The sequence below is a fragment of the Bactrocera oleae genome, chromosome 2, assembly GCF_042242935.1.
Source record: "Bactrocera oleae isolate idBacOlea1 chromosome 2, idBacOlea1, whole genome shotgun sequence".
In the NCBI taxonomy this organism is placed as follows: Eukaryota; Metazoa; Arthropoda; class Insecta; order Diptera; family Tephritidae; genus Bactrocera; species Bactrocera oleae.
The window spans coordinates 25,234,017-25,250,847 of record NC_091536.1 but is presented as its reverse complement, the minus strand read 5'-3'; the positions used below and the strand labels follow the sequence as shown (position 1 = coordinate 25,250,847).

The 16,831-nt window shown below is 35.9% G+C and overlaps 1 protein-coding gene across 1 annotated transcript in view; it reads right to left on the bottom strand.

Moving 5' to 3' along the window:
- Fur1 (Furin 1) overlaps positions 1 to 16,831 on the bottom strand; it is a 249,244-nt gene that overhangs the window by 47,198 nt on the left and 185,215 nt on the right. The gene's annotated exons all lie outside the window — the stretch shown is intronic.

The window sequence follows — 16,831 nt, the reverse complement described above, 5'->3', positions numbered from 1 at the left end:
TATTGTTGACAAAATTCACACTAAGAACTTCCACAACAATTTGGGTCATCATATTAAAAATAGTGATTTTATGAGGGACTTGACATTATTTTGCCAAAAGAGAGTACGTTAATCTCAACCAGGGTAAAGAGTTTAGAAATTACTAGAAGATTATTAAATAAGTAGTGACAGAAAGTCATAATTTATGCCATTTATAGAAGTGAATGGGTGTGTTTCTCCCACAAATATGTTTCAAAACATTACGGTCGTGGGCAATGTTAGAACAATGGATGACCAATGTAGATGATTTTTGGGAAAAATTAGATAAGACAGCAAAGTAGCCACGACATTATATCCTTATGATCATTTATAAATAGGTTTAATCTGAAATTAGAACTGCAACTTACTCAAACAACAGTTAGATATATAATACTTTAAATATTTTTCTGTATAACTCTTCACTTCGATAAAGATACTGAGAGTTAACAAATTTTTACAATTAGTAAACTTTAAATTCAGTGATTGATTTGATTTATAGGGGCAAATGCAATATTATAGTTAATAAGACAATCGCGTGAAATAAGGAGCGTTAGTTAGTAGACACGTAAAATTGGCATGTCCTTATATAATATATAACACCAAAAATATTATGTAAAATTTTATATTCTTTTAAATTCGGATTCCTGACAGAGTATATACTATCATTGCACACAGTAGTCGGTTACACAAATTATTCCGCTCGAGCTTGCACATGTGGAAGTATATTATTTTAACATCCCTCCTGACACCCCATTTGCGGCACTCGTCGTTGTCAATTTCATTAATATTTTCTTTTATGGCAACATAAATACCCGGAGGACTAATAAATTTCTCAATTTCCTTATTTCTCTATTTCTACAACAACCATACCCACACCATACATACATATCCACGCACACTCACACGGTACATAAGCATATGACAATTTACGTTTCCGATGGGATCGTTGGTGATGATAACGTTTCAGACGGCGGCTGAGCATTCACGCTCGCATTGCATGTTCTGGGGCGAATTTGTATTGGCATTGCCAAATGCTTGGCGTCAACTACACATTTGCCACGAGGTAAGTGGCATTTTTGTAGAACATCAAATTCGCCACACATCCGCAATACCTCAAGCACTGGTCTCAGCAGACTCTTGCGAGGCCTAAACTGTTTACCTACTTCCACTTTTATTGCTGCTTTAAGCACACAACGAGCGTTGTCGAAAGGGAAATTGCTATTTCTATTTGGAGCGTTTTTAATGTAAATGCAAGTGGTCAGCGAGCAAAGTAAGCAAATATGGTATTTTTCTGATTCGAAAATGGACCCAAATACAGTTATTCTGTTTGCTTTTTTTGCCTTTGTAAAAGTTTACGCTTTTTCTTTATTATATAATATTTTAACCTAAAAAAATTGGGTAACAAGCGCACAAATGGACAGCGCTTGAAATGGTAATGGAGGACTCTTCAGCTAAGAATAAAAATGCCCAGAAGGTGAAGAGCAGGAGAGGCGGAAGCAGACAGCTGAAGCTGAAATCATCTCACACCCACATACGTAAAATAACATTCAGCATGTCATAGTAAATTCGTCTGCTATTGTCCCATCTGTCCATTCTACAAATAATTCACAGCACTTTGCGGTCATGCCGCTGGGCAGCGTAGGTCGTGAGCAAACTCCCAGCAGTGAAGTTAGCGAAAAATATTTACCACTGTCAAGCATTTGAATATCATCCAGACTAAGATATGCGGCTGTCGTTGCAGCGGTGAGGCTCAGAAGTCGCCAGTCGCTCCCAGCTGAAGATGTTCTATTCTCATGGCAAACAAATTGTAATTAAATGGAAAAATTTGGCTAATGATAGTAGAGGGTTGCCACAGTTTTATCATTTTTTGCAATAATGTTGCCGACACTAAAATAATGTAAAATAAAAAATTTTACAGAATGCATAAAACTGCAAGTTTAAGAAAACTATTCGGAAGGTCTATAATTTAAATATATGGTATTTCAGAACACAGTTTTCAACCAACCAGCGAAAGGAGTTGAAGAAAGCATTTTATTAATGAGGTTTATGTAGACTAACGGTTGTGAGGTCTACTAGTATTTAATAAATTCGGTGTACTAAAGCAAAACTACTTAACCAGCACCCAGCAATACTAACATTCAAAGTCCAATAATAAGAGAGGACGATTAAAAATCATACCAAAGAAAATGAAAACAAATTGTAAAAACAATAACATTGCAACAAAATTTTATAAAACTTAAGCACATTTGTTAGTTGGATCTCTCTTGACACTACTCCCGATCTTCAGTTTTCGTTTCTATTTAGGTGCAAAGTGGAAAGATGCATTCGAAAGTAGTTTATTGAATGTCTCGGCAGCAATGGTCCGTGACTAGTAATGATGGCAATCTTTCCAAGTGGATATGGATTTGGTCTAAACTTTTTGCCTATATTTTTCGGCGCGAAGAATTAAGCGAGGAACTGGAAATCTCTTTTTGCGTTATTTTCGGTTTCAAATGTAATTAAAGAGATTTTACTTGTATTATATTAGAATCGATGAAATTATGTCATAGGCATTTATTTAGTAATGCTCAAAGTTCCAGAAACGAAATAATTACAAGCAGTCAAAGCATTGGTGAAAACCCAAGATGCCAAAATTGTTAAAGAAAAATATTTTTTAAAGTTTAAACGGTAGAATTTTGGAAAATGTGCAAGGTAATTGATATCAACAGGACACAGAGTGAGATATTATTATTTTCAGATAGGATAAACGGTTCACGAACTACTTCGGAATTAAGTATTCTCTTCAAATGTTAGTGTGTGATGTACAAGGTTTGATGGACCAACATACTGAAGAGCCCATGCAAATAATTTTAGTAAAATCTTGGACTAAAGATGAAAGAGGAGACAGCATTGTTTAATAAATAACATTGAAATTTCACTCCGATTGGCCAGGCATATGTGGGGCAGCTGTTATAACTGATGCCTTTGATTCGTGTTGATGCACTTGCGGCGTTTTAAATGCAAATATATTAAATTTGTTTCAAGTGGTGTTTGTTTCCTTAGCATATACAAACACAAATTGAAACGTCCATTGTTTTTACTCGAAGTTAAAGCTTTTGCAGCCTTGCACATACGCAATAATGCTGAAGTTTAAGTAGCAGCAACCTGGTTGTTAAATTATTCTTGAATAAAGCGAACTTTCAATGATTCATTTTCATATTGTAGAACTCACTTATTTAATATAAACAGCAACAGTTTCAAGTCAACTGACACAATTCTCCAAATAAAGTTTCATTGGTTGCTACTTTATTAAATTTAGGCTCAATTTCCATCTGGTGAACGGATCTGCCTATTTAATTAATTCAAGCGAAATATTTAGCGGGAGGCAGCAGAAGAAGCACACCTACACATACACGCTCATTGCAGAGAGGAAGTAGAGAACGCCGCGTAGACCGAACAGTTAGCAGGTCACGAAACACAAATACTCACGCGCCCTTTCGACGAAATTTACACACACAGTTGTTTTAATTATTTTCATTGTTTTCAAATTTAATTATTTTTCAATTTTCAAATCTCAAAAACTTTTTCGCGTAAAATATTTTGATATTCTTTCGAAGTGGTTGCTACTTAAGAAGGGTAGCGCTGGCGTAATAATATTTTATAAATGTAATACGACAATAACATAAGTATATTTCGTAGGTGGACAAAAACACGTTAAGCACAGTTACAATTTCGACGTTTTGTCGCAATTCTTTCAACCGAAATTGTCCTTCAGAACAGAAAAATATTTTACCTCGAATCAAAATGCACAGGAAAAATGTATACGATTAAAATTATATTTTAAATTATTTTTTTAATAATAATTATTACATTTCTTGCTCATAAATACTAATTGGAAAAACTTGTGTGAATACGTTTTAAATATTAAAAAAATTTAAGTTTCCTTAAAATCTTAAATGTAGTTTTTTTCTTTTCAACATATTGCCTTACTCAAATAAAAATACAGAGAGGGTGGCTGAAGGGACGATTTCATAGTTTGTCGAAATGCCAATTAATATATCAGCAATCAATTGTTCAGAAGCTCTGACACTTCGTTGGCATAAATATCTATTTGACCATTAAGTTCTGCTGAAGAGTACTTTTAAGAGTAGATACTGCATTTCGTAAGTAGTTGCATTGCATCTTGTAAAGTACAACCGTTAGTGGCTATTGTATTTTCTTGGTTAATATATCTATATCTGTATATACCTGTTTATTTTCTTCCTTTAAATTTGTGGCGCTTCTACGAGGATTACGCATTTCCACACTTGGCTGTTTCAATATTATAATATTACAATATAAATAAAACTCGCACGTCAGTGTCACTAAGGCGCGTTAATATCACAGATTTACCGAGTTGCGCATAAATCTCTGAAAGAGAATTAAATAAATCATTTTCAAAAAGAACAATAAAATGCACAAAATTTATCTCCACAAATAGTGGGCTCGGTTAAACTTTATGATGAGCGAAGCTACACATTTCTCGTACCGTAAACATATTTATATATAGGAGTGCGACAACTGCCATATGAGCACCATAAATGTGAATGAACACGGGAGACACATAGGGGGACAGTCGAAGCCTATTTATCTCCCGTGTCATGTTATGTCATTATATTAGAGCGCTTCATTAAATTAAAAAAATATCATATATTTTATGAGTTCAAATTCTTTCGATTAAAATTTCACTGTTTCAAAATTGCATTTTAGTTGATTTTGACACGCGAAAGGATTCATTTACAGCAGTGATGTTGTGGATCAAATTATTCCGGAATGCCACCCAATGTGTGAAAACTCTCACTTATTTTTCACCAGAAATTTCGTGGGAAATCTGCGAAATTTAATGCATGCAATTGAACGAAGAGTTGCGTATACGCCGTGGGTGCTCGCATGGGTTTACACGCATGCATATTTACGTTCGTATGTTTGCGAGGGTTTCAGCTTGTATAGGTTCGTATACAAGTACAGGTATACAAGTTTTTTCATTTTCATTTATTTCGCCTGTCCGTGCAAACATAAAATAATTTATGAACTCGAGCCAAAACCGAAAGCGCTTAAAAAAAATATAAATTAGTCAAAGTTGAAAAGTAAATGAATCTGCGGTATGCAAAAATGATATTTTTTCATTGTATTACAAAATTCCAAAAAAAAAAGCAAGTTTGCCTTACAATATGCAAGTTTCAACCGTTTACATCTTTTAAACGGTTGAGTTTACGAAAAACCCGTAGAGATCATTTTGTAGAGCATTTAATTTCCTATATCAAATCCATTAAACGAAATTTGTTGTTAAGTAGTTGGAAGCCAGATATGAATCTTTCTATCCGATTATAAGAAAAAAGTAGATAATGGTAAAGCGGAGGACATTCCCATTACAATTAAGAGCTGATACTTGGAGAGGTATCTAACAATCAATTTTACGGAGTACCAAGCGGCAAAAAAACATTCCTTTTTTTGAACCACCCTAATATATATATATGTATATATCTATAAGTCAGAGAGAATTTTTTCAGTATTATTTCCTATGTGGGAAAACATATTTTTACGCTTATGTAAATAGCAGAAGAAAAATATGAAAGAAGCTCAGCGAAGTAGAAGGGAATGTCTATTTCATTTGTGGATAACTAGAAGGAGTCAATGAGATTTTTTTTAGCCACAGAACTAGCTACAATTTCATGGAAAAATATCGGAAACAAACAAACAAAAGCATACATCTGCGAAGAAAAATAATAACACACACACGGAGAAGAACATAAAAGGCAATGAGCCTTACAACAACAACTTTAAAAACAGGCAATATTGGCGAAAGAGTAGCAGAGAAAAATAGTGAGGAATTGAGTGTAAATAGAAATGAAAGCAATCTTTCCGGCAACACCGAACCCTTGTGAGCGATGATTGAGTGTGGTATGGGTAAAAACATTTGTCAAAACACAAATACACCCACACATTAAGTACCATATTTTCCTGCAATATATTTTAAAAAGAGGTTTCCTCTCAAGTAGTTCCACTAGCTATTCAAAAGATCTCAGTGAACTGTAGTGGCAGCAATAAGAATAGTATGAGCATACATTTACAGTGATGGTCGTATATATAAGGAATAATCGCGAATTGGAATATTTTATCGCGGATGGTGATGGACTCAAAAGAATTAAACGAAGTTTTGTTATGTATGTAAAAATTTTTTGAAGGAATAATTGCTCACAGGACATACCGATAATGTAGCGATCTAAGAGTTTAGAATGCAAGCTTTATATTTTCGAAAAGGTTAAAACAATGATCTCTTATTTATACTTTTTTATTTTGGAAGAAAACTTGTAAGTTTTAAAGACTTGGGCTGTACTAATAACAGACGCTGTCGATAAATACTATAAAATTATTTCAATTCCACAGAAATCTAACTGAGATGATGAAAATATCTGCGACAAGCAATCTGTAATGACTTAGTTGTTCTTTCTAGATACATATATAAACCAGTGCTTGCATACGGGCACTTGTTCGCTCCTTGATCTCTAGCTACGCTTCTCAACAAATGTGAGGTTAAAATTAACTGTGAAATTGATCCTTAAATCCAATTTTCTTTATCCTTTCTCAGATGCAATTCAATAAATTCAGTACCTTTCTCGCTCAAAGCATTTTCAGCGTATTAGAATTACATTTGTAAGAATGTGTATGGAAGGATGTGTATGTGTGCATATTTTGCATTAGTGTGAGAGAGAATAGTCCACAAGCATCATTAAGACAGTAAAGAAGGACTTTGTATGCCGGGATGTATGAGCAGGGTAAAAAAACAAAAAGGGCTTGGGAGTTCCGTTTGCAAAACAACTGTCAGCTGTAGATGACAGCGAAAGGAATAGCTTGTCCAGCATAGAGAGATATGTAGTAGTAATCCTGCTATTGCCGCTTCTGTTGATGCATCTGCTGAATTGAAGTTGAAGTAACAAGCGGCATTCACGGCAACGGTGTGTGAGAAAGAAAACGTACCGCAATCGTAGCTTATTTGTGCAGCAGCATTATAGTGTTATAGAGGATACATGATGGGGTGGGGTGTTATGAAGTCAGCAATAAAATTATTGTCTTAATAATATTGCACAATAATACCAATCTTCTACTATAGATATTTCTAAAAATGGCGCAAATACATCTACTTCGCTGGACCATGCCGTCCTCTGCATTCTTTTAGAGTATAAATAGTGCAAGGTGAAAAGTAAATCTTGACGTTGAAAGTGTCTTCGTTACCTAACGGTTGTTTAGTTAATCTCAAAATAGTTGAAACTTCCCAATACCAAAATAATCAAAGTAATCAGATCGGTGCATACTCTGCTTCCGTTTACCAGTGCAAGTGAAAACATATGAAGTGATGGCGTTTAGGGCAACAGAAAACGCTTTGAATGAAAGCGACCTGTATTTTGGCATATTCAAACTTCACACTCTCCGCCACAAGTGCACTTTGGTATTTGTTTGCATAACTCAGTATTGCTTTTGGCACATACACATATGTACACACATATGCCTACACACATGCATCTACAGACATACACAAACACACCGCAATTCATGAGCTTTTTCAATTTCAATTCAATTTAGTAGTTAGTAGTAATATTACAGACTGTGCACAAATTCGGTGAGAGAAAAATGAATGGGTGGAATTGGACATGCTAGTCCGTCCATGCCAACAACAAACAGCTTCTTTCAAAAATACAAAAACCACGAGAAGCAATAACTTGGGTCCAGAAATGTCGAAATGCTGCATGTCCCCACGTGCGAGCAAGGTCTTTTGTTAGCGCTTTTGTTGTGGTTGTTATGTATGGATTTGACATTATTGCGTTAATAACTGGAAATGGTACTGATCAGAGGATTTACAAGTAGATGCCTTCATGTAAAAGCGTAACGGATCCTGCTGTGCCGTGCAGTGAACGCTCTGCCGGCGTAGACAGACATAAACAGGTGCAATGATGTTGTTCTACTACATGTCCCTATGTCTTGGTATTCGTATATGTAAGGGAATATGCAGATAGTTGTACATAATTGCAAATAGTGCAAGTGCATGCTGGCTCGCTAAATCTCTACTCTAGCAGACCTAAGAGCACCAACAGCAATCCTCCCATTTCGAAAAGTAATTCCAACTCAATTCTCGATGGAATTATGTTCGGCTTGTTTTGTGGTGTTAAGTGTTCAGAAATTCTATTGAATGGGTTCGTCAAAGGGTCAGTCCCAAAAATTTTAAAGCATCCGAACTCTCTCTCTCCCACTACTGATGATGTCATTTATCATATATACTTTAGAGTTGTTTTGTGGATATTTTTTTAAGAAATTTTTTTGTAATATATTTCGTACCAGAAATAAATCTACTATTAAATATTCCGGCCGAGAGCCTTTACACATCATTTACTGCTGAGGATTTTAGCAAAATTACACAATATCATGGTAAGTGAACGGAAAACTAGCTACTTAGGAGTATTTTAAGTCGCGTGAACGGTACATTATTATATTATAAGGATGCCGATACATTCAATAAAAACTCGAAGGGATATTGTGAAAGTCCGGATACAGAATTGAAATCGAGAAGATAACGATTCTAAGCCTTCAAGAGGGGATACTCATGCGAATTATCAAAATATTTATGAATTAAAGAAGTGCATTCGCGTGGAAATTCACAACATTTGTCGTGCATCTGTCGAGCAGTCATCGAAAGCATCCACTGCGAGTTGCCATTAGAATGGTCTAAAACCTGTCTGTGTGAAGTTGAAATACTGCCAGTCGCTGTGAACGTACGTCTGTGTTCATGGTTTACCTAATTGTGCAACAGCTTCAGTTTCAGTTGTTTTTGTTCGCCAAAATGTAGACTTCTGCCCCTTACTCGAAGCAATTGTTGCAATTACTGTTGTTTCGTTTGGCTAGAACGCAATTGGTTTTTTGTTTTTTTCGTTATCTCTGGATAGTGAAAGCAAGGCTGCTTAAATATATGTTTGCGTGTGTGCACCAGTAATGTTTTGTTTACAGTAATTTTGTATATGTGAATGGAAAGCTGATGTTGTAAGTGTTGCCTACCGTTGGCATTTGTTATTCATGTTGCCACGTTTGGCGGTGGCCGGCTGGTGCGTGGGTTGGTGCTATACAGCGTTGCGAATAATTTCTATTCAGCTTTTTCGGGTGTTGGCCATTTTTCGCTTGCGGATTTTTAGTCGTCACTTCGCCACACACACGCACAGAGTGCTTTGCATGTGATTGTGTACTCTTTTTCTAATTTCCACTTTTTTGTTTTGAATTCCAGTTTGCCGCGACTGCTTGTTGTTGTTGTTGGCTTTGGCTTTGGCATCGACTTGCTGCATGGCTGCGCATGCATAAACAATTTGTGTTTAAAGTTTTCGCGCGGAAGTGTTTTGCTGCCAACTTAACGCACCGGTAGCGCTCCACACTAAGCGTGAGAGTGTGTGTGTGTGTGTGGAAAGTGCGGTGTTGGAATGCTGGGCACTAATTGTAGATATGACATGTGTACCCGAAAGGAAAATTGCAAAAGACCTTAGACGAAATCTCATAACAAAGAGTTATAAACGAGTAAAAAAAGATTATGAACACCTCTTATCGAAAGAATCGACGTTATAGATCATTTAAACGATTAACTTTTACATCAGTATACTCAAGCATCTGATGAAATGGAGCCGGAAATTTCTTGACGTGCAAATTGTAGGCTTTTATACCGCATAAAAGCTTTTAGTTCAGTTCTTATGAAAAAAGCTTAACGACTGCTTGCGCCCTGTAAAGCAAGGATGTAGCCTAATCCTTTGTGTGTCTTATTTTGCAACTTTTGGTTTTAGTAACCCCAATTCTTTAATACCCAAATTGAATTCGTATGCATCATTATTTTCTCTGGTATGGGTTTTCCTTAGTTTCGATCTTGTAAAATTATCAATAAATACTTCCTACGAGCAGGCCACGCGTTAACCTGTTAGTGCGGCCCGCCAGTTAGCGGCTGTCTGTAGCAAGTTGCTGCTGCTTGTGGAGCAACATGTATTTTCTTGGTTGCATTGAAAAATTTCCTTGACTAACCTGTGTGTAGACCAGGGTGCTGGCAAGCATAGAAAATTTTGGCACGGCAGCAACAACAGAAACAACTTGCTCTGATCACACCGAAGAGTCATACACAACTACACATATGAGTTCTTATATATATAACATGACTTTGTGAGTCTGTCAGAAGAATCGTTGCACGCGCAAGCAATTTACAAAAACATTAACTATTTTGTTGCTGCTTTTCATTACGAAGAAAGCAACAAGCAGGGAGGTAAAGTGGGCATCAAATCAGAGCTTCACAAGCTTTCAAGCCACCAATGTGTCCTCACCCAGACTGCACTTTTACTTCTAATGCCACATGCACTTCCGCTACTAAGTTGCTCACACTTGCAATACAATTTTCCTTACAAATTCCTGTTTTACATGTGTATATTTGTGTATGCAAGCGCGCAGTGGCATCGAGTGCGCGAGTGCATAAAAGAAATTCGCTATAACTGACTGTAAAGTGGATTATGTGCTCCTCACTTGCTTGCACGCAAGTTCGTTCACTGGCAACTAACTTTTACCAAACGACACTGCCGCAATACTATTAAATGCCCCTCTCACTGGGGCATATACACATATGCAATGGCGGCGACGACGCGTAATTTGTTGCTTAGTCAGTGAGTCTGCGGAACGGCTTTTGGAAATTTGTAAATATTACTCATACGAAGTGTGGGTCGTTGAGGGAGCTTAAGTGTCATAAAAGTGGTATTGTATGAAATAACACAAGTGAATACGCTTTTAGTGATTTCATAAAACTAGTCGTGCAACTTTGTCGCTTTTTGCAGATGAAATGATGGGAAAGGCAGGTATCATTAACATTTACTGGAACCAAATTTCGCAGTCATAAAGGAAATTTATTTTCTGTTTATGCCGAAATGGTTGATATAAAATTACTTCCCTATTTCCCATTGCCCTACATTTCATTTAAACAGTATTTTTGAATACATTATCTTATAAAATAAAAGAGGCCTTGTTACCTTCACGATATCATCAAAGGATGAAAAAATTAAATGTTCAAAGTAGTATTAATGCTATTTTGAATATTTATAACTGCTGGTGTAATTCACTTCGCCCATAAAAAACAATAAAACGCTTTATGGTACATACAATTACCTATGTACATCATCTTGTTCTACACGTAGACACTATTGCAGACTTGTGGCGAAGATAATTTCAGTTTCTTGGCTTCTGTCTGAAATTACAGAAATTATGCACATGTGCGCACTTATTTATTGCCTATATTCAACACACTGCTGTGAAGCTAAGCAAGCACACTGCCGAGCCATGACCAAGGGCTGGCATGTGTCGAAGACAACACTGTTAGGCAATTAAAAGACTTCGTTATATATTGCGATGGTAAATGCTTACCTGCTTACATATAAAGACAAATGTAATAAATTTTGGCTCGAGAAAACTTTTCATATCGTTGGCAAACTTGCTAATGCTTTTGTAGATGAAACATGAATGAGAGTACATTTTAATATTGAACATATTTTTTTACCTAAAAGGAAAAGATAGAGAAACTTGTTATTACGTTTTGAGTAGATATTATATGTGCGTGTGAGTATACAAACGCACGAGTGTTTGTGCAAGATAAATGATAATGCTATGTTGTAAACAGAGAAGCTTATCTTTGATTTATATGTTGTTTACTGATACCAAATCCATCACCGAAACTACTGAAATATTTCGGTGTTTAGTGCGCAGCAAAATTAATTTTATAAATTAGCAAATACATTTCTGCGCCAAGCCAAATTAAATAGCGTCAAACAAGCCAACTAACCGCAGCAAATTAGCCCAATTGAAAATTATATTTTCATCGCTAACTTTATAACAAATCAAAAAATATGAATAATGCACATGCACATTTGCGCACGAAAGCGTTGTGTGTCTGTGTGTGCAACTTAATATTAGAGCCAATGCGATTAAAATGCCGCATGCATACATTTTATTTATATTTACACAAAGTATTTGCTATAGCGCACCACTCATTTGCTATTGCATAATTTCGGGCGCTTCAATGCAGTTTTGGACACGTGGGACGCTGGGTTGGGCGTGGGTGCAGATGTGGTCACATAATTAAACATTAGCATAATAGGCGTGTTTGCGCAACTAACGGAAATGTTGCGTGCGGTGCGCGCGATCCTAATTATTCATACGCCGTGGCGTGCGCGTGTCTGTACATGCGCCCGTGCAGCTAAATGCTTTGTATTTGCATATATGCGCAGATAAGTTTAAATAAGCAAAACGCAGCAGTTTGCTATTTGCGTTATCTACACTGCATATGGGAATGCCTAACGCGGCGTTGTTGTTGGCCGGCACGTGGCAGAGTTAATGCCATTCATAGCATTTAATGGTTGAGTAGTGTGCGTGAAATTATCATAACACTTTTTTGTCGCTGCGTTTGGTTATGATGTCGAAATATCTTCATGGCCTTTAATTGGGATGCATGGCGAGGGTAGTGATAAATGAAGCAAACAACACTGCAGTCAATCTTATTTGCTTATTAAGGTATGGGCAACAGTTTTCGAAAATGTGCCGGAAATTGGGATGTCAAATTGCACTAATGTATAATGAGATATTAAAAATGGATTTAAAAAATTTTTTTTAATAAAGTGTAGTTTCTGAAATAATTCGATGAAGAATTTTTTTGTAAACAGGATTGTCGCTTATTATAGAACAAAAGCTACAATATAAAAAACTCTTCATATTGAATGTGCGCGTTCAAACAAAAAAATTGTCAAAATCACAAGGATAGGATATGATGGAGAGCTTTTATGTTGGTAGAAGTAATTGGTAGATAAATGCGAATATATTTATTTAATTAAACTGCGGCTTCAAAAATAAATAGAGTTGCTAACAGAATTATTAACAAATTGCGTGAAGCAAAAGATATTTAATCTTTATAGTCGAAAAAATGTCTCTAAATGTTACGGTAATATCTCCCATGCACAAATCAATGAAGAAGACCACCGTTTTGCATCTTCAATACAATGGCTTCCTTTGAGGCAATATACATATATTGTTTCATACGCTTGGAGTCTTCAGATTGTTGGAAGCTAGCATCTTAAAATCACTGCAAGCTGCGGAGCGCCGCAAGTAAAGAGTCCCAAGCCGAAAGTGAAGAACGGATGTGTGAACAAAGTACGACAAACAAGTTGCTGCCATTATTAGTTTTAAGTTGCAAGCAGTTGATAGAATTAAAAGCGCTTTTAGTCGAAACTTGCGCAGTTGCATCTCTATGCCTGTAGTAGTGGCAGCTTATGATTGCATTTGTTTTAAAAGTTGTCTCAGAGCGTTCGGCGTTTATTCTATGCTGGTTTTGGGTGTGCAGTGCGTATGCGCATCTCCCTTGTTGTTGCTATATTTGTAGTATCTTCACGCAAGAAAATTTTCCTGAGCTAGTACAAGCAGCCGATGAGCGGTGCACAAAATTTGGGCGCATGGTAAGCATTGGAAGTATGTGGGTAGCAGTTTATTGGGGCAGCATTATTGCCACATTCATGTCAGCTGCCGTTATTAACATACATGCACACATATACACAAACATGTGGCCAAAAGAGATTTTGCGGCACATATACCGAGCATTTAAAATTACACTTTCTGTCATCGCTGCAATTTGCTGGTGCGTTGTTACTTTTGTTGTTTGCCAGTAAAACTTTTCATGTTATCGCTTTTGACTCCTTTAAAGCTTCCAAATTTATTGACACAGAAACAGCAAAAATGATTAAGTTCGTGGGCATGCCAGCAGCATGCCACATGTTGTGGCAGCAAAGTTTGCTCCGATTTTAATTTACCGCTGCTCACAGGACATATATGTATATATCTGAGGCGAGAGGATACATATTTTATAAATTAAAATAAAAACTGCGACAGAAAATAATGTTGGAGATTTTAGAAGGTTTTGGAATGAGGACCATCAATTAAATCGTAAATATTCAAGCCTTTGCTAATATCTCACAGCTAACAAAGTTTATTGTGTATGTATGTGTAGTTGTGAAAGTAATGTAGCAAGGGCGTAAGTGTTTATGATATTGGTGTTAGTGGCCTATTTGTGAAATGATCGCCAACAGCGATCGTGAAGAAATATCCACTATTAAAAGAATATCCGTAAATAAAGGAGCATTTTAAGGGACATCCTTAGTGTGAAATTTTGCAAAAAAAAACATTTTTTTTAATATATCGATAGTTTATACCTTTAAAAATAATATACCAAATTTAAAATCGATATCTCAAATAGTTTTTGAGTTACAGCCATTTAAAGAGTAAACCCTCAGTTCAATCAGCTGCAACAGTTTATTTTTAAACGCGGTTTTTCTCGAAAAGCATTTTGCGAATTTGCTACAGTGATAACTCGAAGACAAATGGTCCGATCATTATGAAAGTTTTTCTGCCTGTTATCGGTTTTTGATCCGATCCGATCGTAGAATATCTTCTAATTAAACAAGAATATTTTTATTTTTAGGTTTCATCCACGCAGAAGGCCGGAATTGCTGCAGCAGTGGAGGATCTTTTTTTTAGCACTATCGGAGATCTCGTATGACTCAAAAAATATTTAATTTTGTTTTACAAAAATTTCACTGTGCTAACTTGAAACATGTATAAATATCCTTAAAAATTTCAAAACAATCGATATAGTAGCTTTTTTTTAAATCACAAAATTCGACGTTTTTTTATGCTGTCATACTGTGCGCCTCATAAGGACAGGATTTCGGAATTTTAACATTAATACTTTGGAATCCTAAAATGTTTCGGCGTTTTTATAGAACATCATAATGAAAAGGAACATCTGAATGGTAAACAAAGAAGGTTTTGCTAGTGCTCTCTTAGTTTATATAAAAAAAAGGTCGTTTTGGGTTCTTCGCTACTATTTATTCAGTATTCAGTTAAGCAACATCCGGTCAGAAGCTTGATCATACATAGGCTGGATAATAATGCCTTGTGCCTCACAGTGAATGTTACGACAACGTTTGGCAAAAACGAATTGTTGAACACATTTTTGTGGCAGTTATGGAGGTTTCAAGTTTCGGAACGAAGACACATAATTACTCAAGTTCCGGGATTCGATGCATACGCTCATGGCGAACCAGAATTACAATATCGCATTTCCTATGTGAATGTATCCTTACATGTATGTGTATATATGCTCATTGTCATACGAGCAAAGTTGTGTAGAATAATGCTAAGGGGTGGTTGTTGCAGCGGGGGCAGATGAGTGTAACTGTTAAACAAGCAACTGCTGTCATCAGATTTCAACAAGCAACTCATGCAGCATATTCATCTAATTACACACCACACACACGCACATGCGTTTGCGCACACATTAAGTTTTGTTTATGAAAATTGTATTTCCACTTTACTGTTACGCTAAGATATAAATTGCAATGACACGCATGCAAATACTGGATTATAAGCAATTTTGTTGCCGCTGCAGTTTTTGATGCCCTCCATGTCATCTAAGTTAATAGACAGCAAGTCATAAGCAAACAACAACAAAAACAACAGGTGAAATCATAAAAGTACATGCATAAATACTTACGTTCTTACGACGTGCAACATTCTAAGGCAAATGAGGTTCTATGCTCTTTATATAGCTGAGTTACCGTATGTTGGTATGTCTCAGGTACCGGCGATATTTAAAGAGATTTAGCAAGATATTTAAAGGAGCTCTTAGTCACTTAAAACACAAATGTATAGCAGTGACGTGCCAATAGGTTTATTACATGCAAGTTAAGAAGCATTTCTGCATCTGGATTCATTCATTTGAAGCGGCGCAAATTTGAAGAAATAAATACGAGCAGGTTCTCGTTTCATGAGCTACGTTTTCAAACTCATATGTATTCATCGGCGGACATAATTTTTCTACAAATGACTAAATAATCATACATTTTTTTTCTGCTTTTTGCTTCTCGTCTTTGTTGACTTAGAAAATCTGAAAGCCAACGTAACGCTTTGACGTTCTCCTTTGTACGCTTGCCCCGATGTGCTGCGAGATATTTTTAATTTGCATAAATGCGAATTCATTGGCAATAATTGACGTTCATAAATAAGGTTTTTTTCTTCTCTTTAAATTGAAGATTTTGAGATTTAATTTGATTTGTCGACTATTTTGACATTTTCATTGCTCTAGTTGTGATGAAGGGTGATGGGAGAGTCGAGCAAATCACTGAGCATACCAAAATAAAATTAAAGGCATATACATAAGTGCTTACTTCATTATTTTTGTCTTTTCTGTATTATTTTCTTCATTTTATTGACTTGCACTGGTTATCATCGTTTTATAGAGAGCGTCCCTTGATTAATGGAGGCTTTTAAGGACTCTCTGGAGATTTTTTAATAAAATGTGATTTAGCTCAGTTATTCCGGTAAATGGGAAACACCATACTAGACCATACAAGTTATTAGGAAACTTTACAAATAGAAAGGGCACAAACTTCTAATCTCAAACTCAAATCTTCAGTAGAGAGAACTCTTTATCAGATGAGCAAATGTCGTGAGGACCCGATAACACTCAGTTCCATGATTCCCTGAAGTGCCATATTAATAATATCGATGAGGAAGTACCTCATAAATCACTTGGCGTATTTTTGAACACCATTTACTTGTACATATATATATGTTAAATTAATTAGTACTTTAATGTGTTTCAAGATTTCTTTATAAATTTACACATTTAAAGTACTTTATAATTATGTAAATGTGAGATAAAATATTAATAAAATTGAACATGAAACACTTACGT